Source organism: Canis lupus, chromosome 7, assembly GCF_048164855.1.
Source record: "Canis lupus baileyi chromosome 7, mCanLup2.hap1, whole genome shotgun sequence".
NCBI lineage: Eukaryota > Metazoa > Chordata > Mammalia > Carnivora > Canidae > Canis > Canis lupus.
Window position 1 is genome coordinate 69,976,783 of NC_132844.1, and position 27,803 is coordinate 70,004,585.

Here is a 27,803-nt window from a genome sequence, read left to right on the forward strand (position 1 = left end):
TTTGTTGCTCTTGTATTTTAAGGTTTTATTTTCAGGGGGATATATGTTCGTGTTCATTATAGTTTCTTGCTCTAGTTTTTACACTTGCCTTTAATTTTTTTTTTTTTTGGCAGATGTGAAATTTGTTATGTCAGTTATCTTTGCTTACCTGCCTCAAATCTCTTTTTCCATTATTTGGTTTTCAACCTTTTGATATTCATTTATGCTATCTGATTTTATTAGACTGGAAGATACAATCTGAGAGTCACTGCTTTTTAATTAATTGTTTAGCTCATTTGATATATTGCAATTATTATTAGATTAAAAATGTACTATCATATTAAAATGCTTTATTTAATATACTTTATTCTTGTTCATTTTTCTCATCTCTCAGTTCCTAAAGGCTAGGCCAAATTCTGTTACTTTAACAGTTGTATTTTCTAATTATCCTCATAAAATAGCTTAATGCTCTTAATTACTTTGATTAAAAAACACTGATAGATCCCTCTATTTATCCTGCCCTGCAAAAAGAGACAAGAACTTTATAATACTTTAATTTCTCCTATTATCACTACCTAGCACCTCCATTATGTTAATACTAACTACATTTTTAGTTTTGGTTTGTTTTACAGCTATTTTTAAAAAATATTTTATTTATTTATTCATGAGAGAGAGAGAGAGAGAGGCAGAGGGAGAAGCAGGCTCCATGCAGGGAACCCAATGTGGGACTTGATCCCGCATCTCCAGGATCAGGCCCTGGGCTGAAGGCAGCGCTAAACCGCTGAGCCACCGGGGCTGCCAGAGTTTTGGTTTGTTTTAAATACACTTTTCTTATTTAAAAAAATTCAGCCTCTGCTTTTTAATATTTTTTAAATTCAGCCTCTGCTTCAGCCTCTATTAAGTTTAATAATAAACTTAAAAAATTATTTGATCTTTCTTTTATTCCACATCTCTCTTAGATGTGTCTCTGTTTTTTTAGGGGGTGCTTTTCAAAAAATTTTTTAGAAGTGGTTTTTTGAATAGTAAAGCATCTAAGGTTGAAATGTTTGAGACTATTCATGTTGTATTAAAATGACCATTTGTTGTGGTATACATTTTGGGATTGAAAGTTCTTTTTCTTCAATTCTATGCAAGTAACATCCCATTGGCATTAAGTGCTGCTGTTGATAGGAATGATGTCAGTTTGATTGTTTTTTTCTAGATGGATCTGCTCTTGTTCTTTTATAGGTGGAACTGCTCTCTCTGCAAGTGTTGAGAATTTTCTTTTTGTCTTTGACATTCTTACAATTTTCTTATAATGCATCTAGACATGTGTGCTTTTTAAAGAGAGATGTTTTTTAAAAATTGATCAATGCACTATGTCAAACAGTCATTCCGTCTTTCTTTAAAGCCTAGCAATCTATTCTTTGTTTCAGACATTTCATCTCCTTTTACTATTTTCCCCACTTTCTAGGTATCTAATTATCAAGATGCCAGGATGTCAGTTTTGATCCTTTATATCTTATCATTTTTCTTTTTTATCATTTTTTTTGTTTAATCTTTCATTGTTTAATCTTTCGTATACTGCCCTTGAGAGTATTTCTCAGTCTGAGCTCTTGTTTATTAATTATTCTTCAGTTGCAGGAGTCCCACTAGTTTCATCTAAATATTCTTTATTCCAACCATTATTAAAGCTCATTATTTCTACTTGATTCATTGATTTCTTGTTTTTGCCTCAAATTACCAATATCCTTCTTTGCCTCTCCTTTTAAACCATTTTACTGTGAACTAGCAGACATATGTAAGAAATACACAAAACATTAATGTACAGCCAATGATTGTCAAGTGAACACCCATGTAACTAGTACCTAGGTCAAGGAAAAGAACATTGCCAACACCCCAGAGGTCCTCTTTAGGGATAATTTGTAAACCTTTTAGGAGCTAGAAGCTCCTTTTACCCACAAGACCTAGCATACTTCCTTACACATAGTAGGTTCTCAAGTGAGTAATATATCATTTATTTAATGTCTACTTATGGAATACTTTCTACCTCCAAAGATTCCAACTCTTTTGAAATTATCCATGTGATTTGCTTTGTATAATGAAATGTGAGAAGTGATTCATTATTTCCAAGAGGGATCATTAAGAGCCATTGTATGATTCAGTAGGGTCCTTCACTCTGCTTGGGAAATTATGGGAACAGGTGTCAAAGATCTGTCAGCCTTGCTCCCTGAGTAACTATAATTAGCAGCGCTATCTTGCTGACACACTGGACATGCAACATGAGTGAAAGCTAGACATCACACGATTTGTGCATCAGTACCTCCTATCTTATTTTTATTATATAAAATGCAAGAGGGTTCCTGGATGGCTCAGTTGGTTGAGTGTCTGACTCGTGATCTCAGCTCAGATCTTGATCTCAGGGTTATGAGTTCAAGCCTACACTGGCTCCATGCCCAGCACAGAGTCTACTTAAAAAAAAATGGGGATCCCTAGGTGGCGCAGCGGTTTGGCGCCTGCCTTTGGCCTAGGGCGCGATCCTGGAGACCCAGGATCGAATCCCACATCGGGCTCCCGGCGCATGGAGCCTGCTTCTCCCTCTGCCTGTGTCTCTGCCTCTCTCTCTCTCTCTCTGTGACTATCATAAAAAAAAAAAAAAAAAAAAAAAATGCAGGGGGATCCCTGGGTGGCGCAGCGGTTCGGCGCCTGCCTTTGGCCCAGGGCGCGATCCTGTAGACCCGGGATCGAATCCCACGTCGGGCTCCCGGTGCATGGAGCCTGCTTCTCCCTCTGCCCGTGTCTCTGCCTCTCTCTCTCTCTCTCTGTGACTATCATAAAAATTAAAAAAAAAAAAGAATCTCTGCCTCGCCCTCCCCTTTAGAAAAAAAAAAAATGCAGGAAAGAGAAGTGTTCAAAGAAACTTCAAAGAAGCAGAGAGGCAGGAGTGTTAGAAAAATAGTTCATCACCTAACCAAGGGAGCGGAAATTTCAGGAAGGAGTTAGTAATTAATGATGTTAGATGTTTATAATCTGGCAACTAAGGTAAATATCCACTGGGCCAGTACTGAAGAGTTATTGGTGCCCCTTTAAAGAACAGCTTTATATACTGTGCCTAATTCCTACCTCCGTTGACTCTCATTATCTAGCTGCTGGGCCTCACTGTCTCAGGAGTTTCAGAGCACTGTGGAGAGCAGGAGAGCAAAATGACATCTCCTTACGGTGCCCTTAGACTTCTTACTGATTCTTCTCTGGGAGTAGCAACATCTGCTGGGAAGACCAGCTCCTGAGGACCCAGTGAAAGAAAAAAAGAGGCAGGTGTAAAGGGCTAGAGCATGTAATGCTAACCCAAGAGTCCCAACCCCACTGTGTTTATCCTACTGCAGGTGACAACCCATATGTGACAGAAGAGGACATAGGGGAATCCCCAGCATCAGATCTATTTTAAAGGTCCAGTGCCTTTGAATCTCTGTGCTCCTCAACACCAATGATTGATGTCTCCAAAGACCTCTCCAATTCCTTCCTGTCTGTGATCCTACTAGTACTTAGCACCTGCAAAGGGCCTGATACATAGGAAGTACTTAATAAATGTTGAAATTTGATGTATGGTGACAATTTGGCCCCCACACTGGATGGTCTATAGGCCCTGGTTTCTTCTGTGACTCCTCTCTACAGAGTATCCTTTCTGAGTAATCCCAAGGACCAATAAATACCGTGTGTGCTAGACATCTCTGGTGCCTTCTTTGTGACTCCAGGGCCTTTTCTCTATCTTCAATTCCCTAGGAGCACATATCCTGGACCTGTAATGTGGATATAGTTACTGCAGTATCTGAGCCTGCCAGGTCTGGATAATGTTTGCTCTGCTCCCCAAGTACCCCAAGTTAGGGTACTTCCCTAACCTATAGCATGGGGTATAAGGCATAAAGATGGTGTACTGTGGGGTTGATTTACTCTAAACGATTCATATCATCTTCTCCATCCTGTTGCTAGCCTCCTTTGTTCACTCCCCTTTTATTTCACCCAGAACCCTGGCCACTTTTGGACTCTGACCCAAGGGCTCCTCTCCTCTTCCAGGCAGCAGAAAAGATCCATCTTCCAGTAGACACACGGTTTTGCAGGAGTTTCCCATAGTGATGATAAGCCTTTACTGACTTACTGTCTTCTTTTATACCACATTGTATTGTACTCTACCCACTAGTCTTCTGATACACCTGCCCTATCCTGCCAGGCTTTACTTTATTCCCCCCATATTTTTTCAGGGGCATCTGTAACCATCTTTGCAGATCCCAGGATGTTAGCCAGTTTACGGATATCTGAATTCCAATTGTCAATTAAGGTCATGTCTCCCACAGGGTTCCTGGCCCTGGAGCAAAGTATGGGGCTATGGATAAATATGTTCCAGATGGAGAATTTTAACATAAACTGCTCACCATTCTATTATGTATGGTCTTGGTGGTGAATTGAAACTAGAAATTAAGAGGTGCTATGAGGATTTAATACAGAAAACCAGAAGTTATAATATTAAATTATGCATAAGGGGCAGCTTAAGGAGAATGCCACATCCTGTTTCTTGCTTCCTCTCTGGCCCTATCCTACTGTGCTGGATGTGGAAGTTCCAGACATGGGAAGGTGGGGGGATGGTTAGCTTCAGTATGTAACCTATGGGCTTTAACCATAGCTTGTCTTTATCACTCCCTTCTGCTGCTCTGGCCATCACTGGTTCCTCACTGGTTCCAGTAGGGTTCCTGCCTGGTTCTGTGCAAGGGGCCCCTACCTGGAGCACTGATTCTACAGAGTCATCTTCAGTTCTTGGACAAGGCAGGCTAACCATAATTTCCCCTTTCTGATTTCTGATGGGTGTTGAAATGTCATTTTGATGACCCCTTTGTGAGAACCTTGTCCCTCCAAAATCACTCCAGACCACCAGGTACCATTGTCTCCATCACAGGCACACCCTGATCTTCTTCTCTTTCTGGTGAGAATAGTAGCCCTTGCACGATGTCAGGGCCCCAAAGTCTTTCTCAGACTTTCTCTTTTCCCACATGGAAAGCTCCCTAAGCTCATTACCCTGAACTGGATCCTCTAAGCGCAGCAGCTCTGCACTTACCTGGCATGTCTCTGCTCTGAATCAAAGGGGAGCTCAGCATCACTAAGGACATCATGAGAGCTGCCATTCCTGGGACCCCAGTGATCCTCAGGACCACTATCTTGGAGCCTGGGAAAGGCTCTCACTCAATGGGCCCCACTCCTAAAATATATTAATATATTAATTTATATACTATATACTATAATATTAAAATATTAGAGACAATGAGCCTGGACAGCCTCCCATATCCTCTGGGTGTGGCCACATTCTGAGAAAGGAACCAATTAGTAGGAATTGTCACCAGACAGAAATTTGGTATAAAGCACATGATTCTTTAAGGTGTTAAGATTCACCGAAAACAGTATGATGAAAGGGATCCTCATTTTGAGCAACTGGGTGAGCCAAAAGTCTTGATTGTTTATATATTTTCCTCCGTAGGAGCAGATCCTGAACTCTTTTTTTTTTTTTTTTAATTTACTTATTTATTCATTCAGAGAGAGCGAGAGAGAGGCAAAGACACAGGCAGAGGGAGAAGCAGGCTCCATGCAGGAAGCCCGATGTGGGACTCGATCCCAGGTCTCCAGGATCACACCCTGGGCTGCAGGCGGCGCCAAACCGCTGCGCCACTGGGGCTGCCCTAGGAGCAGATCCTAAGGAATGTCATTCCCTTTCCATGGAGAACGCCACCCCCCTTGCATGGACATGTTCTGGGACAGAGCAAGTTCTAAGCAGGGTGTTGAAAATCTAGGGGGATCAGACTCCCTACCTTTAACCTTTGGGGTCCATACTTTCTTTGCATTTTAATATTTTTTTGGAGGGGGTGGAATTTTTAAACATCAAATATAGTTCTCACAATATATTGTGAGAACTAATTTACAGGTGATTCCTGATATGTGTTCCTGATTTTTTTTTTTAACCCACTGTGACTAGTTTCCTCTCATGTAGAATGGAGATTACTATGGAGTGAATGTCATTGGTTTATTGGGAAATCTAATTGGGATAATACTCAGTATTTGTATAGCTCTTAAAACAGAGTCTTGCACATAGTAAGGAATCAAGAAATGTTCATTATTATATTGCAAGTTTAATTCAAAACAAAAACAGTTGAATAAATACAACATACAATTAATTTTAACAATTAAGTTCTATCATTTTGTTAAGAAGTATCAGGGGCTTTTACTACAGTTCTACACAAATTTATAAAAAAGACATATTTATTTTTTAAAAATTTATAAAGCAAAGAATTAATTTTATACTAAGTAGTAAAATATTAGAGACATCTCGTATAAAGAAGATAAAAATTTCAAGAAGAAATAAAACAGAAAAAAAGGGCAGCCCGGGTGACTCAAGTGGTTTAGCGCCGCCTTCGGCCCAGGGCCTGATTCTGGACACCCGGGATTGAGTCTCATGTCAGGCTCCTTGCATGGCGCCTGCTTCTCCCTCTGCCTGTGTCTCTGCTTCTCTCTCTCCTCTCTGTGTATTCTCAGAAATAAATAAATAAAATCTTTAAAAAAAGATTAAAGCAGAAAAAAAGAAATAAAAAGGAATAATATTTAGAAGTGAAATAATATTTTTTGCATTCTGATTATATGTCTGGAAACATCAGATTCCTCCAAAATTATCAAAAGAACAAAAGGGTAAAATATAACATTATTTAATAACAATCAAGTGGATTATTATATTGATACAAAAAATCAACATGAAATCATGAAGAAAATTATCCATTCACAAGTTACTTACAAATTAAAAATCTTTTTAATTTGATCAATTTCAAAGATGTATTTCCTATCAACTCCATTGAAAGGAAGGTGATTATCATGTCTCCATTTTTATTTTCTTCCTCTTACCCCTGAACCCCATATAGGTTGGGGCTTTCTCAGCTATGTTGGTTCTAGCTTGTTTCCCAGACACTGAGATGCCCCTTCTGATGTTTTCTGGTTGGGTGAGCCCTGTTGAGCGGTTTCACTTCCACCTCTTCTCCCTTCACCAGATAGGGAAATGAATCCTGGATTCAGAGCTCCTCCCTGCCCTGCTCTGCCTCATTTTCTCCTCACTGTCTGGCTCACAGTGGCCACTGCAGATGCACCTGGAACAGATAAGTAAAGAAAAAACCATGTCCTTATCCCTGAGTAATTAGAATTAAACAAAGCAATGCACATACATAATGAGTTATGGGAGTTATGGTTGGTTTGCCATGCTCAGGGCCTTTCTTCCTGGGCTCCCACACTTAATCACCCCAACCTTTCTACAGACCCCAACTATGCTAACTCCTGTGTCAGTAACACCCACTTCTGCATCTTCAGCCTCAACCTCTCTTGGAAATGGGGGAAGCTGGTCCCATGCAGGGCATGATGGGAGGGGAGCAGTGTGAGAGGAGCAAGCAGTGGGAACTGATGGAGCAGGGGGGCCCAGGGGCAAACAAGAGGCAAGAGCTGCTTGTGAGGAGGCAGGGAGAGAGGAGGCATCACCTGGGTATGTCAGAGATCTTCTGAGTCCCCAGTATGTGCCTCAGGAGGTCATACTCCATGCTTTATGCAAAAAGAACTACTTAGAATCTAGCTCGGCTTTCAGGATAATTTCACGTAAAACAGAAAACCTGTAATCATTTTGGATTGTAAAAGCAGACGTATGTTTAAAAAAGAGAACTGCATCTATTTCTTTGAGCATTTTAACACTATGTGAATTACTACGACAGGAAGCCTGGTGGTCTGATGACGCATCTTCTATAAATTGTTGCATTAAAAAGGCTAAGCCTGTGAGCGCCTGGGTGGCTCAGTGGTTGAGCATCTGCCTGGGTGGCTCAGGTTGTGAGCCATTCCTGGGATCCTGGAATCGAGTCCCACATCAGGCTTCCTGCAGGGAGACTGCTTCTCCCTCTGCCTATGTCTCTGCCTGTCTTTCATGAATAAATAAATAAAATATTAAAAAAAAAAAAGGCTAAGCCTTGTTTGGTCAAAGACTATCATGGTATCAAAGAAAAGGGTTTAGGTTTATTACATTATATTTCCAATTTTAAATTCTGATCTTAATTTGATTTTTTAAAAAGATTTATTTATTTATTTTAGAGGGGGGAGGGGCAGGAGAGAGAGATAGACGCAGAGAAGCCAAACCTCCCTGCCCCCTGCTGAGTGTAGAACCTGATACGGGGCTTCATTCTGGGACCCTCAGAGCATGACCTGAGAGGAAATCAAGAGTCAGATGCTCAACCAACTCAGCCACCCAGGCACCCCTTAATTTGATTTCTTAATGGTAATGGTAAAACAGTCTTCATGTATGTTGAGTCAGTGCTGTATTCACCATCTGCTCATCCTTGAATAACTAAGAATGGTCCCAGGCCTCCAGGAATGAAAGTATCAAATACAAATATGGGGCAGCCCAAAGATAGAGTATGAATTCAGAGGAGGTCCATGTCCAATTTGTCACCCTTCCCAATAGTTAGAATATCCCCTTTTCACATTTTCCTTCTTGCCTGTGTATACACAACAATGAACTTCTTCATGAACTCCTACTGTTTGCCAAAATCCTCACACAAAGGCAGTGGCAGAGATGACTTGCTGCATATTCTTAAGAGAATATGCTTTAACATTGGCTTTTTATTACTCATGGAACTACCCTAAAGGAACTTGGATAGAAGCCCCGAGAGAAAGTGTGCATGGAATCAAAGAGAACAACTATAGAAACTAGTTTCAGAGCAATTACTTGGCAGTAACATGTTCTTGGGAGGCTGAAGTCTTTTCCGGAACCAGCCTCTGGGACTGAGGAAAGATAGAAAAATGCTTGTTCCAGGTCACATGCAGGTCTTTGGGTCAGATCAGGAACCCTAGCGGAGGTAAAAGGAAAAGTTGTCTCAGGTTGTTGACATTTCTTACTCTAAATCTCAGGAAAGAGAAATTTCGTGAGAGATTGAGTCTTAGCCTGATGAAAAATAAGAGTTTCTCTGGGCTTCCTTCATCAATGGAGCAAAGTAATGCTCATTTCCACACTTGTATGCTTCTTCCCAGTAGGCGTCTCAGAGTCAGGATGCAATGAAAGGACTTTCTGCAACCCACTCCCAAGAAAAAGAAGGAGTATTACCTGGTTTTCAAGATCCTCATCACAGAATAATGAAAGGAGAAAAGGGAATGTATTCACCTAATAACAGAATCTTAGACAATTAGATAAACTTTCCCATCTCATCTCCATTGCCATGGTCCAATCACTGGGAAGTAAGGCAGGGGCTGGCTGAAGACTAATTCATTACTAAATGAACTCAGACATGACCAGAGTATTTGGAGACTCCATACATCTGGTTGGGATAAAATTCTGGCCTGGGATTTCTCTCTTCCTACAAGCCATTTTTGCTTCCCAACAATCTGATTTCAGTGAACTCCAGGATTCTCTGGTATTGTTTTTCTGTATCAGTTTTTTAATTGAAGATGGTTGAGTAAGTCAGGGGAAAGCAAACCTCAGCCATCTCTCAGGTTTTCTTACCTCTCTTGCTCCTAGTATGCACTCAGATGCTCACTACAAGGAAGATGAGCCCCAGCACAAAGCCTGAGAGTCTAGCCAGTATTTCTCTGAGCAGAATCTGTGTATCTCAGGGAAACACAGACCAGGGGTCATTTTCACCTCTACCTGCTGCACCACCCCTCACGTACTGTCTGAGATTCTGGGGCTTAATATAGAATACCAATATGAGGTCTGTGAGAGATATAAAACTTGAAGGAGGAGGAAATTTAGAAAGAACCCCCAAGTTCTGAAAATTAGGCTGTGACTTCCAAAAGGACACACACATGCCGATTCTGGTAGCTGCCTCTCAAAATAACTCACATAAGCTAAAAGGCTGAAGGCATTTAACAGTTCTCACATGTGAGGATAATTCAGGAAGGTGTTTGAGTTTCCTAGGTTTTCTGACATGGGCAGAGATCTATGAATCATTAGTATTTCCTAGGACAGGGTGGGCAAGTCTCTGCTGCCCCAGCTCTAAACTATTCTCAGGGACTTCTCTAGGAAAAAGATGGAGATAGGTATGGCCCCCACGTATAGACCTGTGACAAAATGAGTAGATCCCAGAACTAGAATATTCCCTGTTTTTCAGAATTTAGGGCCTAACTCAGAGAGTAACTCACTCCACTCCACAGTGACAGGACCATCCAGGCTGGGGTGCTCTACTTGGCAAGTGTAGCCATCTCTCTGGTGAAGGGTCATTGCCAGTATCACCAGGATCTGGAAGATCCAGTCTTTATTAGGATCAGGTTGGTGGACATAACTCTAGCTGTTTTCCTGCTGTCCATTCAGGAACCAGTGGGGTTGAATGTAGCCTGGATAGAAATCTGTCACATGGTAGACAAGAAGGCTCAGGTGCTATAGAGGTCCATTCTTCAAAGGGGAGATGTTCACTTTAGGCTTGACTAAGAATTGTAAAGAGAGGGCACCTGGGTGGCTCAGTGGTTGAGCATCTGCCTTTGGCTCAGGTTATAATCCTGGGGTTCTAGGATAGAGTCCCGCATTAGGTTCCCTGCAGGGAGCCTGTTTCTCCCTCTGCCTATGTCTCTGCCTTTCTCTGTGTCTCTCATGAAATCAATAAATAAAATCTTTAAAAAAAATTGTAAAGAGAAAAGCTAATGGCACATGAGATTATTGTTTCTTAGACATTTTCATTATAGAGTTGATTTCTAGCTGTTTAAAATATAAATGATGTAATTAGGCTAGTAGATACAGATGGTCTAGTCTCCTCGGGACTACAGAGAACAAGTGGTGGTTTTGAATAGGTCTATGGGCTCCTCCTATGGCTCCTTCTTCCCTGGTTCACTTGAGTGATAAAGCGCAGCGTCCAACATCTCCCTGGAAGGAATTAGACTGCACATCTAGCATCCTGACTTTTCTTACTAATGCCCAAAGGTCTAGCCTCTAACTTACTTGTTTCTGGGAGCTGATAAGGCAGGTAATCACTAGTCTCCCGAAAGCTTGAATGAGGATGTGGGCTCTTTCTGCAGCTCTTCCCCCTGGCTTGTTCCAGAAGTAAAATCAAGCCTCCAGCTTCTTCCTGGAAGGAGTTGGAATATATATCTAGCCTTGCAACTTTTCCAGATGCTACTGGAAAGACTCGCTTCCAACTCACCAGTCTCTGAGAGCTGACAGGGCTTAACATTCATTAGGCCACTGGGGGCTACAGAGAGCAAAGCAATGGTTTAAAAGTATGTGGTCTGAACAAGAATACAGACATTTGTCACAGCTCTTCTTCTTGGCCTAGTGCAGAATGAGTGATAAATTCTAACTCCCAGAATATCCCTGAGGAAAGAATGTTCCTTGGATCACTCATGAAGCACCCAACTTTTCCAGCTACTACTCAGGGAATTGGCTTCTACCTCACCTGTCTTGGAGCACTAATAGGACTTGTCACACTCTAGATTCCTGGTGGCTGCTAAGAACACAGACAGTGGTTTGGAAACACACATTAAGATTTGAAAGACCCAGGCAGCCCCGGTGGCTCAGCGGTTTAGTGCCACCTTCAGCCTAGGGCATGATCCTGGAGACCCAGGATCAAGTCCTATGTCGGGCTCCCTGTGTGGAGCCTGTTTCTCCCTCTGCCTGTGTCCTGCCTCTCTCTCTCTGTGTCTCTCATGAATAAATAAATAAAATCTTTTAAAAAAATATTTGAAAGACCCTCCTAATCTTTGGTTGGGATGACTGGCAAGGGTCATCTCTTGTATGAAGCCAGTCTATGAAGACTAGGAGAGGTGGCTATTTTTTCTAAAGCACAGGCATCAACAGAGTCAAAGAAAATGAAGAAACAAGGAAATATATTCCAAACAAATGAACAATATAAATATCTTGAAATCAATCCTAATGAAATGGAGATATGTGATTCACTCCACAGAGAATTCAGAATAATAGTCATTAAGATGCTCACTGAGGTTAGGAGAGCAAAGCATGAAGAAAGTGAAAATTTCAACAAAGAGAAAAATTTTAAAGTATCAAACAGAAATCATAGAGTTGAAAACCCAATAACTGAACTGAAAAATTCAACAGAGGTGTTCAACAGCAGACTAGAGCAAGTAGAAGAAAGGATCAGTGAAACTGAAAACAAGTCACAGAAAAAAAAAAAGAAAGAAAAAAGAAAACAAGTTACTGGAAATCATCCAGAGAAGCCAAAAGAAAAAAGAATGAATAAAGATAGCTTAAGGGATTCGAGACATCATCAAATGGCCCAATATACACATTATGGGAGTCTTAGAGGAGGAAGATAGACAAAGGGGCAGAATGCTTATTCAAAGAAATAATATTGGAAACTTCCCAAAACTGAGGAAACAGGCATCCAGATCCAAGATGCCTAAAGAATATTAAAGAAGATGAACCCAAAGAAACCCACACTGAGGCACATTAAATTATCAAAGTCAAAGACAAAGAGAATTTTGAAAGCAGCAGGAAAAGGACAACTTGTCACATACTGAGAAACACCAATAAAACTACCATTAGATTTTTCAGCAGAAACATGGCAGGCCAAAAAGAGTGGGATGATGATATATTTAAAGTGCTGAAAGAAAAAAACCCTGCCAACTAAGAATGCTTTATCCAGCAAAACTGTCCTTCGAAAAAGAAGGGAAGATAAAGACTTTTTCAGACAAACAAATGCTGAGGAAGTTCATCACCACTAAGACCTGCCTTATAAAAAATGTTAGAGGGAAGTGAAATGAAAGAATGCTATAGAAAAATGATAATTTAAGAAAGTATGAAACATATTGGTAAAGGTGAAAATATAGACAAATATGGAATGCTATATCACTGTAACAGTGATGGGAAAATATATTTTTTAAGATTTTATTTATTTATTTATTTATTTATTTATTTATTTATTTATTCATGAGAGACACAGAGAGAGAGAGAGAGACAGAGAGAGAGGCAGAGACACAGGCAGAGAGAGAAGCAGGCTCCATGCAGGGAGTCTGACGTGGGACTTGATCCCGGGTCTCCAGGATCACATCCTGGGTTGCAGGCGGTGCTAAACTGCTGCGCCACCAGGGCTGCCCGAGAAAATCATTTTTAATTCTGGTGTAAAAGTTAAAACACAAAAGCATTAAAATAACTATAACCAAAATCATATTAATGGATACACAGTATAAATACATATAAACTGTGATATCAATAACATATAATGTGGGGGCGGGAGAGGTAAAAGTGTAGAGTTCTTGTATGCAAGTGATATTAAGTTGTTATCAGCTTAAAACAGAGTGTTATAACTAGAATAAGCCCCATGATAACTACAAAGAAAATACGTATAGAAGCTACACAAAAGAAAAAGGAAATAACTAAAGCCTATCAATACAAAAAAAAGATAAACGCAAAGGAAGGTAGAGAAAAAGAGGGACAAAGAACTATAAGACAAACAGAAAGTGTGCTTGCTGCAGCAGCACATATACTAAAATTGGGACAAACAGAAAGCAATGAACAAAATGGTAACAATCCTTCTCAATCAATAATTACTGTAAAAGTAAATGGTTTAACCCCCCAATCAAAAGACAAAGAGTGACTAAGTGGATTAAAAAAACCCAAGATCCGACTACATGCAGTTTATAAGAAACTTCCTTTAGGTTTAAAGATACATAGAAGCTGAAATGAAGGAATGAAAAAAAAAAAAAAAAAAAGATACTCCAAGCTAAATGTAACCAAAAGAAAGTAAGGGTAGCTATAATTATATCACACAAAATAGACCTTAATTAAAGCCTGTCTTTAGAGACAAAGAAGGTCATTACATTAAGATAAAAGGGTCAATTCAATAGGAAGATATAACAATTGTGAATATAAATGCACCCAACATCAGAGCACCTAAGTATAAAGAACAAATATTGACAGGTCTGAAAGGAGAACTTGATGGCAATACAATAATAGTAGGAGACTTCAACACACTTTCAATACTGAGTGGAATTTCCAGACAGAAAATCAATAAACAGTGGAGTTAAACAACACTATAGAATAAATGGACTTAAAAGACACACATAGTACTTTCTATCCAACAGCATAAGAATACATATTTTTCTCAAGCATACATAGAACATTCTCCAGGATCAAACACATGTTGGGTCAAAAAACACGTTTTAACAAAGTTAAGAAGATCAAAATCATACCAAGTATCTTTTGCAATCATGATGGAATGAAACAAACCCAAAAGCAATGAGAAAATGGGAAATTTCGCAAATACGTGGAAACTAAAGACCACACTCTTCAACAACCATTGGTCAAAAGGGATTTTTAAAAATATCTTCAGAAAAGGAAAATGAAAACACAATATATGCTGTTCTCCACCATGGCACAGGATTAAGGTAGAAAGGAGAACCCCATGTGGGAACTTCACATCTGCAAGTTCTGACTCAACATCTGTGTGGGGGAGAGTGGAGAGAGACTGACCCAGGCAGCCAAGGTGCTGGAGTAGCTCACAGGTCAACTCTGTGTTCTCCAAAGCTAGATACATAGTGCGATTCCCTGGTATTGGGAGAAATGAAAAGATTGCTGTCCACTGCACAGTCCTTAGGTCCAAGGCAGAAGAAATCTTGGAGAAAGGTCTAAAGGTGCGAGAGTATGAGTTAAGAAAAAATAACCTCTCTGATACTGGAAACTTTGGTTTGGGGATCCAGGAGCACACTGATCTGGGGATTAAATATGACCCAAGCATTGGTATCTATGGCCTGGACTTCTGTGTAGGCCAGGTTTCAGCACTGCAGACAAGAAGCGCAGGACAGGCTGCATTGGGGCCAAACACAGAATCAGCAAAGAGATGCCATGTGCTGGTTGCAGTAGAAGTGTGATGGGATCATCCTTCCTGGCAAATAAATTCCCATTTCTATCCAAAAGGCATAAAACTTTTCAGTGGAAAAAAAAAAAAAGAAAAAGAAAAAAGAGAACACAACACACTAAAACTTATGGGATGCAGCAAAAGTAATACTAAGAGGGAAGTTTTTAGCAAAAAAAAAAGGTCTCAAATAAACAATCAAACTTTACACCTTAAGGAACTAGAAAAAGAACGAACCAAACTGCAAGTTAGAAGATAGAAAGAAATAATACAGCAAAAATAAATAAAATAGAGGATAGAATAAAAAAATTGATAAACCCTTAACAAGACAGAAAAGAGAGAAGACTGAAATAAATCAGAAACAAAAGAGCAGACATTAAATGGATGCCACGGAAATAAACAAGACCATAGGGAATTTTATTAACCAATTAATTAATTAATTAATTATGAGAGACACAGAGAGAGAGAGGCAGAGACAGAGGCAGAGGGAGAAGCAGGCTCCATGTGGGGAGCCCGATGTGGGACTTGATCCCACAACCATGGGTTCACGACCTGAGCCAAAGGCATAGATGCTCAACTGCTGAGCCACCCAGGTGTCCCAACCATAGGGAACTTTATGAACAATGATATACTAACAAATTGGATAACCTGGAAGAAATGGAGAAGCTCTTAGAAACATATAAAAATTGGAAAAAAAAAAGAAACATATAACAAGAGGAATTGAGAAGAAATGGAAAGCCTGAACAGACCAATAACAAATAAGAAAATTGAAGGAGTAATTAAAAACCTCCCAAAAAGGAAAAGCCCAGGACCAGATGGCTTCATGGGTGAATTCTATCAAACATTCAAAGAAAATTAGTATCAATCATCCTAAAACTCTTCCAAAAAAAGGAAGGAACACTTCCAAACCATTTATGAGCCCACCACCACCCTAATACCAAAGCTAGACAAAGACAACACGAAGAAAAGAAAACCACAGACCAATATCCCTGATGAACACAGATGTTAAAATACTCAATAGAATATTAGCAAACCAATTCAACAGCACATTAAAAGGATTATACACCATGACCAAGTGGGATTTATCTGTGGGATTAAAGATGGTTCAATAATGGCAAATCAATGTGACACACCATATTAACAGAATGAAAGATAAACATCATCATCTCATGACAGATGAACAGACACAGAAAAAGCATTTGACAACATCCATTTGGGATAAACACTATAAGCAAAATAGATGTAGAGGAACTTACCTCAACACAATAAAGACCATATATTAAAAGCCCCCACAGCTAACATCATAATCAATGACGAAAACTTGAAAGCTTTTCTTCTAAGATCTGATATAAGGCAAGGATACCCACTCTCTCCACTTCTACTCAACATAGTACTGGAAATCCTAGCCAGGGCAATTAAAAAGAAATGAAAGGCATTCAAAACAGAAAGGAAGATATAAATTTATCTCTGTTTTCAGATGACATGATCATATATTTAGAAAATTCCAAAGACTCAACAGCAACAAAACTATTAGAACTAATAAATGAATCCAGTAAAGTTGTAGGAAACAAAATCAACATATGAAAACCAGTGATGTTTCTGTATACTAACAATGAATTATCTGAAAAGAAAATTAAGGAAACAATCTTAATCACATAGCAACAAAAAGACTAAAATACTTAGTAATAAACTTAATCAAAGAAATGAAAAACTTGGCCACTGAAAATTGTAAAACATTGATGAAGGAAACCAAAGCAGATACAGATAAATGAAAAGACTTCAATGTTCATGGATTGGGAGAATACTGTTAAAATGTCCAGACCACCCAAGGTGATTTACAGATTCAGTGCAATTCATATCAAAATCCCAATGGTATTCTTTACAGATAATAAAAAAAATAATCTTAATTACATGAGGCACAGAACATCCCAAATAGCCAAAACAATCTTCCTATTTTTTTTTTTTTTCCCACAGAAAGTGGATTATTGCTTTTAGGACAAAAAAAAAAAAAAGATGCTTTCAGAATTTTTTTTTTTTTTGATGCTTTCAGAATTAAAAAAAAAAATTTTTATTTATTCATGAGAGACACAGAGAGAGAGGCAGAGACACAGGCAGAGGAATAAACAGGCTCCAGGCGGGGAGCCTGATGTGGGACTCGATCCCAGGGCCCCGGGATCACGACCCCAGCCGAAGGCAGATGCTCAACCACTGAGCCACCCAGGCATCCTGCTTTCAGAATTTTTATTAGTGAAGAAAAACTGTTAGAACTTTAAAACTTTTCTAAAACGTTATTTTGTCAGCTGATGAAAGTACTTCAACACAGAAAACTTCACATGGCAAGTGTGGGGAGCCCAAACTGTCCAATTGGATACAATAAACTGCTTACAAACGGGACTTGCACTTGCGGCTGATGTAGTGAGTGTCAGGTCTGATTCTTTGTCCTGATGTCTGTGGTGCTCCTTCTCCAGCACCCACTCATGACTCTTCCTCACCATCCCATGCCTCACAATGCTGTATGGGACTCTCTGCAGGAGACACAACTCTGAGTGGGTGGATAGAGTGGTCTGGTAACACCCAAGCTAATCCACACAGGGGAAAATGGTGACCCTCCCTGAGCGAGGTGGCCTCAGAAGCCTCTTTTACAACAGAAGTCCCCCACTTTTGGAACCCTCTCTTCTCCCAGTGAATCCCCTGGGGCCAAAGAAGTTGTTTAGTAGGAAAGCAGGAGGTGAGAGGCCCCACTCCTTCAAAGGCATCTTTGAGGTAGACGACTACCTGTTTAGGTGTGTTAGGTGTTGCCTATAGAGTAGGCAGGGGCCAAGTTACTTTTGGGGCAACACAGGCCAGGATCAGCTCATGAGAGCCTGGCACTATGTAAGGAGAGCCAGAGGCTCCATGCTGCCAGTTCAGACCCTAGTCTGGCTGTGGGGCTAGCATGCTTGATATGGATCAAGCAGGGGCTCCCAGCAACTACAGATGTCTGAGGCAGGAAAACAAGGCTGCCAGCTTGTGGCAGCCCTGACAATGATCCTCAAAGGCTGATCTTGGCCTCCATCCCTGGCTAAGGAGAAAAGGGACCTCTTAGCCCCATGGGAGAGAGGCCCCACCTAACTTCAAAATGCACCACAAAGTTATCAAAACAGTATGCTACTGGTATAAAAACAGACATATAGGTGAATGGAACAGAATAGAGGGCAAAGAAATAAATCAGTGCATCGATGGTGAATTAGTCTTCAACAAGAGTTTCAAAAATGCCCAATGGGGAAGGGAGAGTCTCTTCAATATTGTTCGGAAAATTGGATATCTGTATGCAGAAGAATGAAACTAGACCCTTGTCTCGTACATATACAAAAATCAACTCAAAATGGATTAAAGACTTAAATGTAAGACTTGAAACCATAAAATTTAGAAGAAAAATGGGAAAAGCTCGACATACAAAGCGAGACAGCATCTCACATGTGTTAGAATGGCTATTATCAAAATACAAAAGGTAAGTGTTGCTAAGGATGTGGAGAAGAGGCAATCCTTGTACACTGGTAGAGGGAATGTAAATTGGTACAACCATTATGGAAAACACTGTGGAGAGTTCTCAAAAAATTAAAAATAGAACTACCATATGATCCAGCAATCCCACTTCTAAGTATATATCCATTGTATATACCTATGAATATATATTGTATATTAAAATATTATGTTATTATACATAATACATATGCTAACGAGCTATATAGCTAACATTATGCTAAGTAAAAGAAGGCAGACACAGAAAGGCAAATACTGCATGATCTTACTCACATGTGGAATCTAAGATAGTTAAACTCCTAGAAGCAGAGAGCAGAATGGTGGTAACTCGGGGTTAGAGGGAGGTGGAAATGGGGAGCAACTGGTCAAAAGGTAGAAATTTTCAATTATCCAAGATGATTAAGTTCTGGAGATCTTACCGTAGAGCGTGGTGATATGGTTAACAATACTGTACTGCATAGTTGAAATGTGTTCAGGGTAGACCTCGAGTGTTGTCAACACACACACACAGAGACAGACACTGGCTACTGTCTGAGATGATGGGTATGTTAATTAGCTCGATTGTGTAATCATTCCACGATGTAGACATATATCAAAACATCAAGTTGAACACCTTAAACATATATAATTAATATATTTATAATTCCTATTTGTCAATTACACCTCAATAAAACTGAAAAAAAGAAATCTTCAGGATCTGCCAGGTGTTACCTGGCTACATGGGAATCAGTTGGGAACTCATTAAGAAAACAGATTTCCAGACCTCGCCACCCACTGAATCTGAATCTCTGGGCAGTGATTTGGGGAATCTGTGCTTCAGGCAAGGTTTCTAGGAGATTCCGGTGAGCAGGAGTTGGGACTCATTGGCTTAGAAGATAAATCCACACTCCTCAGGCTGGCATCCAGCACTCTGCTATCCGGAAGCTAATCACCTTCAAGAAAATGCCATTTAGCTCAAACACTACTCTGTACCAGCGACGGGAAATCAAGGTAAAATGCCATCCCAGCCCCCAAGGGGCTTAGGCTTCACACTCCTCCTCACCGCCCTTACTTCTCGGCCCCCCTTGGTACTCTCCTGCTCCCCATCCTGCAGCCAGCCAGCCTCCCCAAGCCTCCCCGATTTCCGAACACACAGTTCAACCCGCCTTTCCTTCATCTTGTTAAGTCATTGCCACCGCTGGCTTAGGTCACCCTCTCAACCTCAGCCTCTGGAACACGTCTCGGGGCGCTTCTCCTAGTACCTGCTCTTCACCTTCTGGTTTCCTTGGCAGGCTGTTCTGGGTCAAACAGCACAGCTGTCCGGGTTCCTGCGATTCCCTCCTTCGCTCTCGTCTCCCCGGATTCCCCCCCGGAAACCAGCGCCTTCTCGTCGGCTCCAGATGCTTTAGAGTAACCTGGGGTCCCTCGAATATCTCAGATCCGCCTTCCCCACGGCGTTTCTTCCCACAACGCCGTCCCGAAGGGCCGGTCAGCACCTCCCAGCCTCCAGGGGCCAGCCCCGACTGCGCGGTCTCTCGGTCCCGCCCCTTCCGGTCTTGCCCTCGCTCGCCCCGCCCCCAAGCCCCGCCCCTCCGTTCGCGTCCGCGCGAGGACTCGCTCCGCCGGGTCCCAGGCCCCGCCGCCGCCCCGGCTCTGACAGGCTGCTGTCCCCGCGGAAGCGCGCGCTCTCCTCTCGCGGTTACGACAGGCCTGTCCACCGCGCGCCGCGCCCCGGGAGACGGCCGGGGCCCTCAGCGTCGCCGCGACCGGAACGTGCGCCGCGGGGCGGCGGCCGCGCCGGGATTGCCGGACCCCATTCCCCGCACTCCTGAGCACCTCCTCGCGGCCCGGGGGGCGGATCGGGACGGCCGCCTCCGTCGGCCTCTCCTACCGCCTCGCCCGCCCCTGGCTCCCCGCTCTCGCCGAACGTCTAACGGGCGCCACCACCCGCCGGCGGGTGCCCCTGGGGTCCTAGTGCCGCCCAGGTAGCGCTGCTTTGTATTCGTGGAACTTTTGCTGGGTGTCTTGCATTGACTGAGAGATTGGGTCTGTTACAATCAACACCGAAGGAGACCAGCTTTGAAAATTCTAAGCAGGGATCCCTGGGTGGCGCAGCGGTTTGGCGCCTGCCTTTGGCCCAGGGCGCGATCCTGGAGACCCGGGATCGAATCCCACGCAGGGCTCCTGGTGCATGGAGCCTGCTTCTCCCTCCGCCTATGTCTCTGCCTCTCTTTCTCTCTCTCTTTGTGTGACTATCATAAATAATAAAAATAGAAAAAAAAAAAAAGAAAATTCTAAGCAAACTAGCCGGTTTGATCATGCAAACAAAGCTTAATTTAGCTTATTTTGCATTTGCAAGGCTGTCTTGGCCAAGATCATTTCTTGCTTGCTCTTCTGGAAATAAGCAACATTGGACTGTTTCCCATGGTTGATATGAAGAAACCACTGAAAATTATATTGTAGCCAATCTGTGAAAAACAGTCACTGCTTTCTCACGGCATAAGCTATTTCATAACAGTATACCCCTAAGTCTCATTCTGTGCTCTGGTTTGACAGCTCCCGGTTTGCAAACTATTTTTGGTATGTGTACAATAAGTTTTTACAAAATAGTGATTCATTGCTTTTGACTTGGCTATTTTGAACTTTAAAAAAAAGAAGAGTTTATTCATTTGAGAGAGAGAGAAAACAGAGCAGAGGGCCAGAGGAAGAGGGAGAAGCAGAGACCCCTCTGAGGTGGGAGCTCTTGAAGGGGGTGGTGGTTAGATCCTAATCTGAGCCAAAAGCGGACCTCAACCGGTTGAGTCATCCAGGTGCCCTTATTTTGAACCTTTGACAATATATTTAATATGCATGGTTCTAGCTATTCTCCTCAAAACAGTTCACCTCAGGGTTGGATTTTTAAAAACTATCTTTTGTAATAGTGAGTTAGGCACAGAACCTTTCTGTGTTCTCACCTATGAGAGGAGAGGATTCAACCAAATGATTTCTGAACATTAAACAATAGGCCCTTCACAGGGAAAAGAAAAAAAGTAAACACGCATAGATATACATAAGTATATAAAACGTGACTCAATGCTAAGGGGTAATTCAGTGATCTCTAGAGAGGGTGGAGAAAGCAATCAATTCTGCTGGCAGCTGGAGGAGGAGGGGAACATGAAGGCTTCTGTGGAGGCGATATTTCTTGTGGGGTCCAGGGAGGGGCAGAAACTCACTAGTGGGGAAGGCCTCAGGTGGAGGCATTGCGGAGACAGAAAACATTGGGGAAATGGAGAGTGTGCTGTTCTGACTCCTTTCCTGCTATTGGACAGTCTTGGCTCATATGTCACTCCTCCAGGAAACCTTCCCTCATTTCTTTCTCTTTTCCACAGTTAGGTTCTCTCTCTTTTCTTGCCAGTATTACATCTTAAATATACCTCAGGTTTGTAGTGTTGCGTGCTGGAAATGGAGGAATAAACTTCACAAAGCTTTCTTAAACCCTGGTGTAAGAAAATCTTAGCTTGAAAGTTAACATGTCTTTTCACCTTTCAAGCATTGCCATAGATAGACTTGGCCTCAAAAGGCGTGGAACGTACCTTGACTGATCAATGAAAAATACCACAACCTCCAGATAGTGCATTTAACGTAAATACCAGCAGAATATTCTTAAAAATGTGATGCATTAATTTAAAATATCATTTAGAGACAACAGAAGGCAAACTGAAACATTCACAAATTTGTGGAAATAAACAATAGATCAAAGAAGAAATCACAAGGGAAATTAGAATATACTTAGATGAACAAAAGCTAAGGCACAACACACAATGCTGCATACTGGCAGTAAAGGGTGTGCTAAGGGACAAATTAATCTCTGTAAACACATTAAAAAGGAAGAGAGACCTCAAACCAATCACCTACTTCACAATTTTAGGAACTAGCAAAAGAAGAACAAGCAACCCCAAACTGTCAGATGGAAGGAAATAATAAAGATTAAAGCAGAGATAGAGAAGAGAAAAATATACTGGAAATAAACCCAAAAGTTGCTTCTTCAAAGAGAGTGACATGATTGAGAAACCATTATATAGACTGACTGAAAAAAAAAGAAGATTCAAAAAAAATTTTTTAAATCTTTTAAAAAAATTTTTTTTAATTTATTTATGATAGTCAGAGAGAGAGAGGCAGAGACATAGGCAGAGGGAGAAGCAGGCTCCATGCACCGGGAGCCCGACGTGGGATTTGATCCCGGGTCTCCAGGATCATGCCCTGGGCCAAAGGCAGGCGCTAAACCACTGCACCACCCAGGGATCCCTCAAATTTCTAGTTAGAAATGAACCGGGGACATTTCTACTGAATCCACAGAAACAAAAAAGGATTAAAAGATGATACCAGGAACAATTGGATAACCAACTAATTGGATAACCTGGATGGAATCGACAAACACCTAGAAACACATAACTTACCTAGATTGAATCAATAAGAAATAGAAAGTCTGAGTAGAACTGTAGTAAGGTTAAATCAGTAATAAAAACCTGTGGACAAGGAAAAGCCCTGGAGCTGATGGCTTCACTGGTGAATTCTACTAAATGTTAAGGAACTAATACCAATTCTCAAATTCAAAGAACTGAAAAGGAGAGAACACATTCTAACTTATTTTATGATATTCTATTTTTGTCCTGATACCAGAGCCAGACAAAGACACTGCCAGAAAAGAAAACTACAGACTAATATCCTTTATGAATATCGATACAAAAGTCCTCATTGAAATACGAGAAAACTGAATCCAGCAGCATATTAAAAGAATACATACTAATTAGGATTTATTCTTGGTATGCAACCATGGTTCAACATATGAAAATTAATATGACTAATTAATGTCATATATGATACTAACATTATGACTAATATAATGACACTTAAGTGGACTGAAATGATCCACTTCAACTGATGCAAAAAAGCATTTGATAAAATTTTGACACTCTTTTATGGTGAGACACTCAAAAAACTAGGAGTAGAAGGAAAACAACCCCAACATAATAAAGGCCATACATGAAAATCTGACAGATAACAGCATAATCAATGGTGAAAGAAAGTTTTTCCTCTAATTTCCGGAACAAGATAAGGATGCTTGCTTTAGCCACTATTCAAAATAGCACTAGAAATTCTAGCCAGAGCAATTAAACAAACTGGGAGTGGAGGGAAGCCATCCTAATTGGAAAGAGTAAAATTATCTCTGTTCAAAGATGCATGATCTAATAAGTACCACACCTTAAAGGTTCCACACACAAAAAATAATTAAAAAAGAAATTCAGCAAAGTAATAAGGTACAGAATCCACACAAATCCACAGTTGTGTTTCTAATGCAAATCAAAACCAAAACGAGCTATCACCTCACACCTGTCAGAATAGCTAGTCTCAAAAAAATAAGAAATAACAGGTGTTGATGAAGCTGTGAAGAAAAGGGATCCCTGTGCACTGTTGGCGGGAATGTGAATTGGTGCATCCACTATGGAAAATAGTAAGGAGGTTTCCCAGAAAAATAAAAACAAATGCTGTATGATCTAGCAATTCCACTTCTGGGTATTCACCCCAGAAAATGAAAACATTAATTCAAAAGGATATATGCATCCCTATGTTTATTGCAGCATTATTTACAATGGCCAAGATATGGAAGCAACCTAAGTTCATTAATAGATGAATAGATAAAATGTGGCATATACATAAAATGGAATATTACTCAGCTATAAAAAAGAATGAAGTCTTATCATTTGCAGCTATGTGGATGGACCTAGAGGGTATTATGCTAAGTGAAATAATTTAGACAGAGAGAGACAAATAGCATATGATTTCATTTATATGTGGAGTCTAAAAACAAAACAAATGAGCAAAATAGAAACAGATTCATAAATACAGAGAACAAACTGGTGGTTGCCAGAAGAGAAGGGGGTGAGGGGATGGGTGAAATAAATGGAAGAGAACTAAGAGGTACAAACTTCTGGTTAAAAGTCATGGGGAGGCAAACTACAGCATAGGGAATATAGTCAATAATATTGTAATAACTGTGTGTGGTGACAGAGTTAATGCTGATCATTTAATAATGTATATAAATGTTGAATCACTATGTTGTACAGCTGAAATGAATACTGTATGTCAACTATACTTCAATAAAAAAATCAATTGTGTTTATATACACTAACGATGAACAATCCAAAAAAGAAACCAATTCTATTTATAATACCATTAAAAAGACTAAAATTCTTAAGAATTAACCTAAACAAGGAGGTGAATACTATATGCACTGACGACTAAAAAACACTGATGAGACTTTTGCAGCCATCGTTGAAGTGCCAGCCTCCAAAATGAAGTTCAATCTTTGTGACTTTTGACCGGAGCAAGAACTATAAAATGCATTTCAATGCACCTTCCCACATTCACAGGAAGATTATGTCGTCCCCTTTTTCCAAAGAGCTGAGACAGAAGTATAATGTTTGAACAAATGCCATCCGAAAGGATGATGAAGTACATGTTGTGTGAGGACACTAGAAAGATCAGCAAATTGGTGAAGTAGTCTAGGTTTACAGGAAGGAATATGTCATCTACATTGAATGAGTACAGAAAGAGAAGGCAAATGAACAACTGTCCATGTAGGCATTCATCATAGCAAGGTAGTTATCACTAGAATGAAACTGGACAAAGATCACAAAAAGATCCTTGAGTAAAGCCAAATCTTGCCAAGTAGGAAAGGAAAAGGGCAAATATGGGGAAAAAACAATTGAGAAGATGTAGGAATAAAGTAATCCTATGTATGATTGTTCTATGAGAAGGGGGAAAGGTAAAAAACATTGCTGAAAGAAGATAAGATGTAAATAAATGGAAAGACATTCCATGTTCATGGATTGGAAGACTTAATGTTATTAAAATGTCAATATTAGGGCAGCCTGGGTGGCTCAGTGATTTGGCGCCGCCTTTGGCCCAGGGTCTGATCCTGGAGACCCAGGATTGAGTCCCGCATCGGGCTCCCTGCATGGAGCCTGCTTCTCCCTCTGCCTGTGTCTCTGCCTCTTTGTGTGTGTGTGTGTGTGTGTGTGTGTGTGTCTCATTAATAAATAAATATAATATTTTTAAAAATGTCAATATTATCCAGAGCAATATACATACTCAGTACAATCCTTATCAAAATCCTAATGATATTTTTGCATAAATACAATTATCCATCTAAAATTCAAAAGGGGCCCCAAAATGCCAAAAACAATCTTGAAAAAGAGGAGAAGAGTTGGAGGTGTCATACTTCCTCATTTACCACAAACTTACCACAAAGTTACAGGAATCGAAACAGTGTGGAACTGGCATAAAGACATACACATAGACCAATGGAATAAAATAGAGACCCCCCCCCAATATACTCCTGCCTATATAGTCAATGATTTTCAACAAGAGCAGCAAGATCATTCAATGGTAGAAAGTACAGACTTCAACAAAAAGTGCTGGGAAAACTGTATATCCACATGCAAAAGAATGATGTTGGACCCTTATCACGTACAAAATTATGTCAAAATGATCAAAGAGGCGTGCCTGGATGGCTCATTTGGTTAGGCATCTTCCTTCAGCTCAGGTCATGATCCCAGGGTCCTGGGATCGAGACCCTGCAGGGCGTCTGCTTCTCCCTCTCTCTCTGCCCCTTCCCACATCGTGCTCACACTCTCTCTCTTCTCTCAAATAAATAAATAAAATCTTTAAAAAAATTAATCAAAGATTTAAAGGTAGGAGCTAAAACTTTAAAAGATTACTATTTTAAATACATAGTGCTGGAAGCTGCTTTCGTGTTCTAGAGATATAACTGATCTCAAGGAGAAAATTGACCTTTGATTTAGGAAAACATATTAATGTGCTTTTTCATTATGAAAGAAATACTCTAAATTAGTAGAGGCAGGTGGAAGTCACATGTCTCTGTGAAACATATAGGGATAATATTTTATTATAAAAATATTATTTACTAAAGGTCTTACTATTTTCTTTTTCACACATCTTTGGATGTGATTTTATTCATTCAGAGATACTCATTGTATTGGGGAACATTTGGATTTTTATCATATAACTTCAAAGAGAATTCCAAACAGAATATTGATAGACACAGCAAGGTCATAGTCTTGAAAGTCAGACATTAGTAACAGAAAAAGAAGTTTCTGAAATTTTTGGCTTTAGAATTTCAGGCTTGGCTTGGTTTTTAGAGTTTCTTACTGAGTGTGCATTTTAGGCTGGGACTATTTTCTTTTGGAGGTGAATATTCATTGGCTGGTTCTGTGTTTCTGAGATCTTATAAACATCAAAACTCTCCTTTTTCATCCTTTTGCTACCTCCACACGGAGCTAGAACCTATAGGATCCTGTGTGGTTGTTTGGACCTACCCATTCATATTCTAGAGTTCCAGGTACTGCCTTGTCCCTCGTTTGTTAAAGACATTGTCTCTGGGTACTTTCCTTTGCTATCCCAATTGATCTGTTTTCATGAGGACACTTGGGGCAATGAAAAAACTCTACAGCCATTATCATCCTCCTGTATTTGTAACATTTGGCAAACTGAACATTACTTTATTTTATTTATTTATTTTTTTTATTAAGACTTTTTTTTTTTTTTTTTTTTTTTTATGATAGTCACAGAGAGAGAGAGAGAGAGGCAGAGACATAGGCAGAGGGAGAAGCAGGCTCCATGCACCGGGAGCCTGATGTGGGATTCGATCCCGGGTCTCCAGGATCGCGCCCTGGGCCAAAGGCGGGCGCCAAACCGCTGCGCCACCCAGGGATCCCTGAACATTACTTTAAAAGCTAATATGAAGAAAAAAGGAAAGCTAATCAACTAAAATTAAAAAAATTGAATGCATAAAACCATTCAACTCAATGTATAAAGTAACAAAAACTTCATAAAGTTAAAGAATCAAGTTTTTGGTAAATCGGTAAAATAGGAAGATTGTGATTTGATGAATTAATTTCAGCTTAGTTGGCCATTTGGTGAGTTGATTTTTATTTTTAATTAAAACAATTTTTTAAAGATTTTATTTTTAAGTAATCTCTACACCCAACATGGGGCTCAAACTTACAACTGGGAGATCAAGAGTTAGAAGCTCTACCAACTGAGCCAGCCGGCCCCACCCCCACCCATGACTTGATTTTTAGAGAGTTGATTTTCAGTAAATTGATTTTCAAGGTAATCATGGAGCAGGTAGACCTGGCCTGGATTCAAGGGCCAGCAGTCCCAGTTATGCAAGCCCAGGATCGGGTAGCAGGTGCATCAAGATGTAAGGGATATGCAGCAAGAGCCAGGCTTGCACTGGGGCCAATAGTGGGGAAAGTGGCTGAGCCCTGTTGCCTTTGCCAAGGAGAACTGATCTCCAATTCGACCAGCCACAGAAACTTTGGTAATTGAAGGAGAGAGGGCAGAGGCCAATGATTAAGATGCTGCTGGAAGTAGAGAACCATCAGAGAAGAGAAAAAAGACACAGCTTCCCATAGTCATAATGTTATATAA

The 27,803-nt window shown here is 40.5% G+C and overlaps 1 long non-coding RNA gene, 1 other non-coding gene and 2 pseudogenes across 6 annotated transcripts; 2 read left to right on the plus strand and 2 right to left on the minus strand.

Moving 5' to 3' along the window:
* Positions 1-6,105: 6,105 nt before the first annotated feature.
* Positions 6,106-19,876, minus strand: LOC140637230 (uncharacterized). Of its 5 annotated transcripts, XR_012034467.1 has the most exons (5): positions 19,571-19,868; positions 17,194-19,261; positions 10,940-11,066; positions 8,741-8,861; positions 6,106-7,127 (listed from the first exon to the last, which is right to left on the minus strand). It is a non-coding gene; the product is annotated as an uncharacterized lncRNA (long non-coding RNA). The 5 variants fall into 5 exon arrangements; XR_012034469.1 differs by lacking the exon at positions 17,194-19,261 and having other exon boundaries at positions 19,582-19,868; XR_012034465.1 differs by lacking the exon at positions 17,194-19,261.
* Positions 14,325-14,916, plus strand: LOC140637229 (large ribosomal subunit protein uL5-like; annotated as a pseudogene).
* Positions 17,782-17,910, minus strand: LOC140637449 (small Cajal body-specific RNA 20). The gene has a single exon (XR_012034563.1).
* Positions 19,877-24,401: 4,525 nt separating the features above from the next.
* Positions 24,402-25,207, plus strand: LOC140637396 (large ribosomal subunit protein uL24-like; annotated as a pseudogene).
* The last annotated feature ends 2,596 nt before the right edge of the window (positions 25,208-27,803 follow it).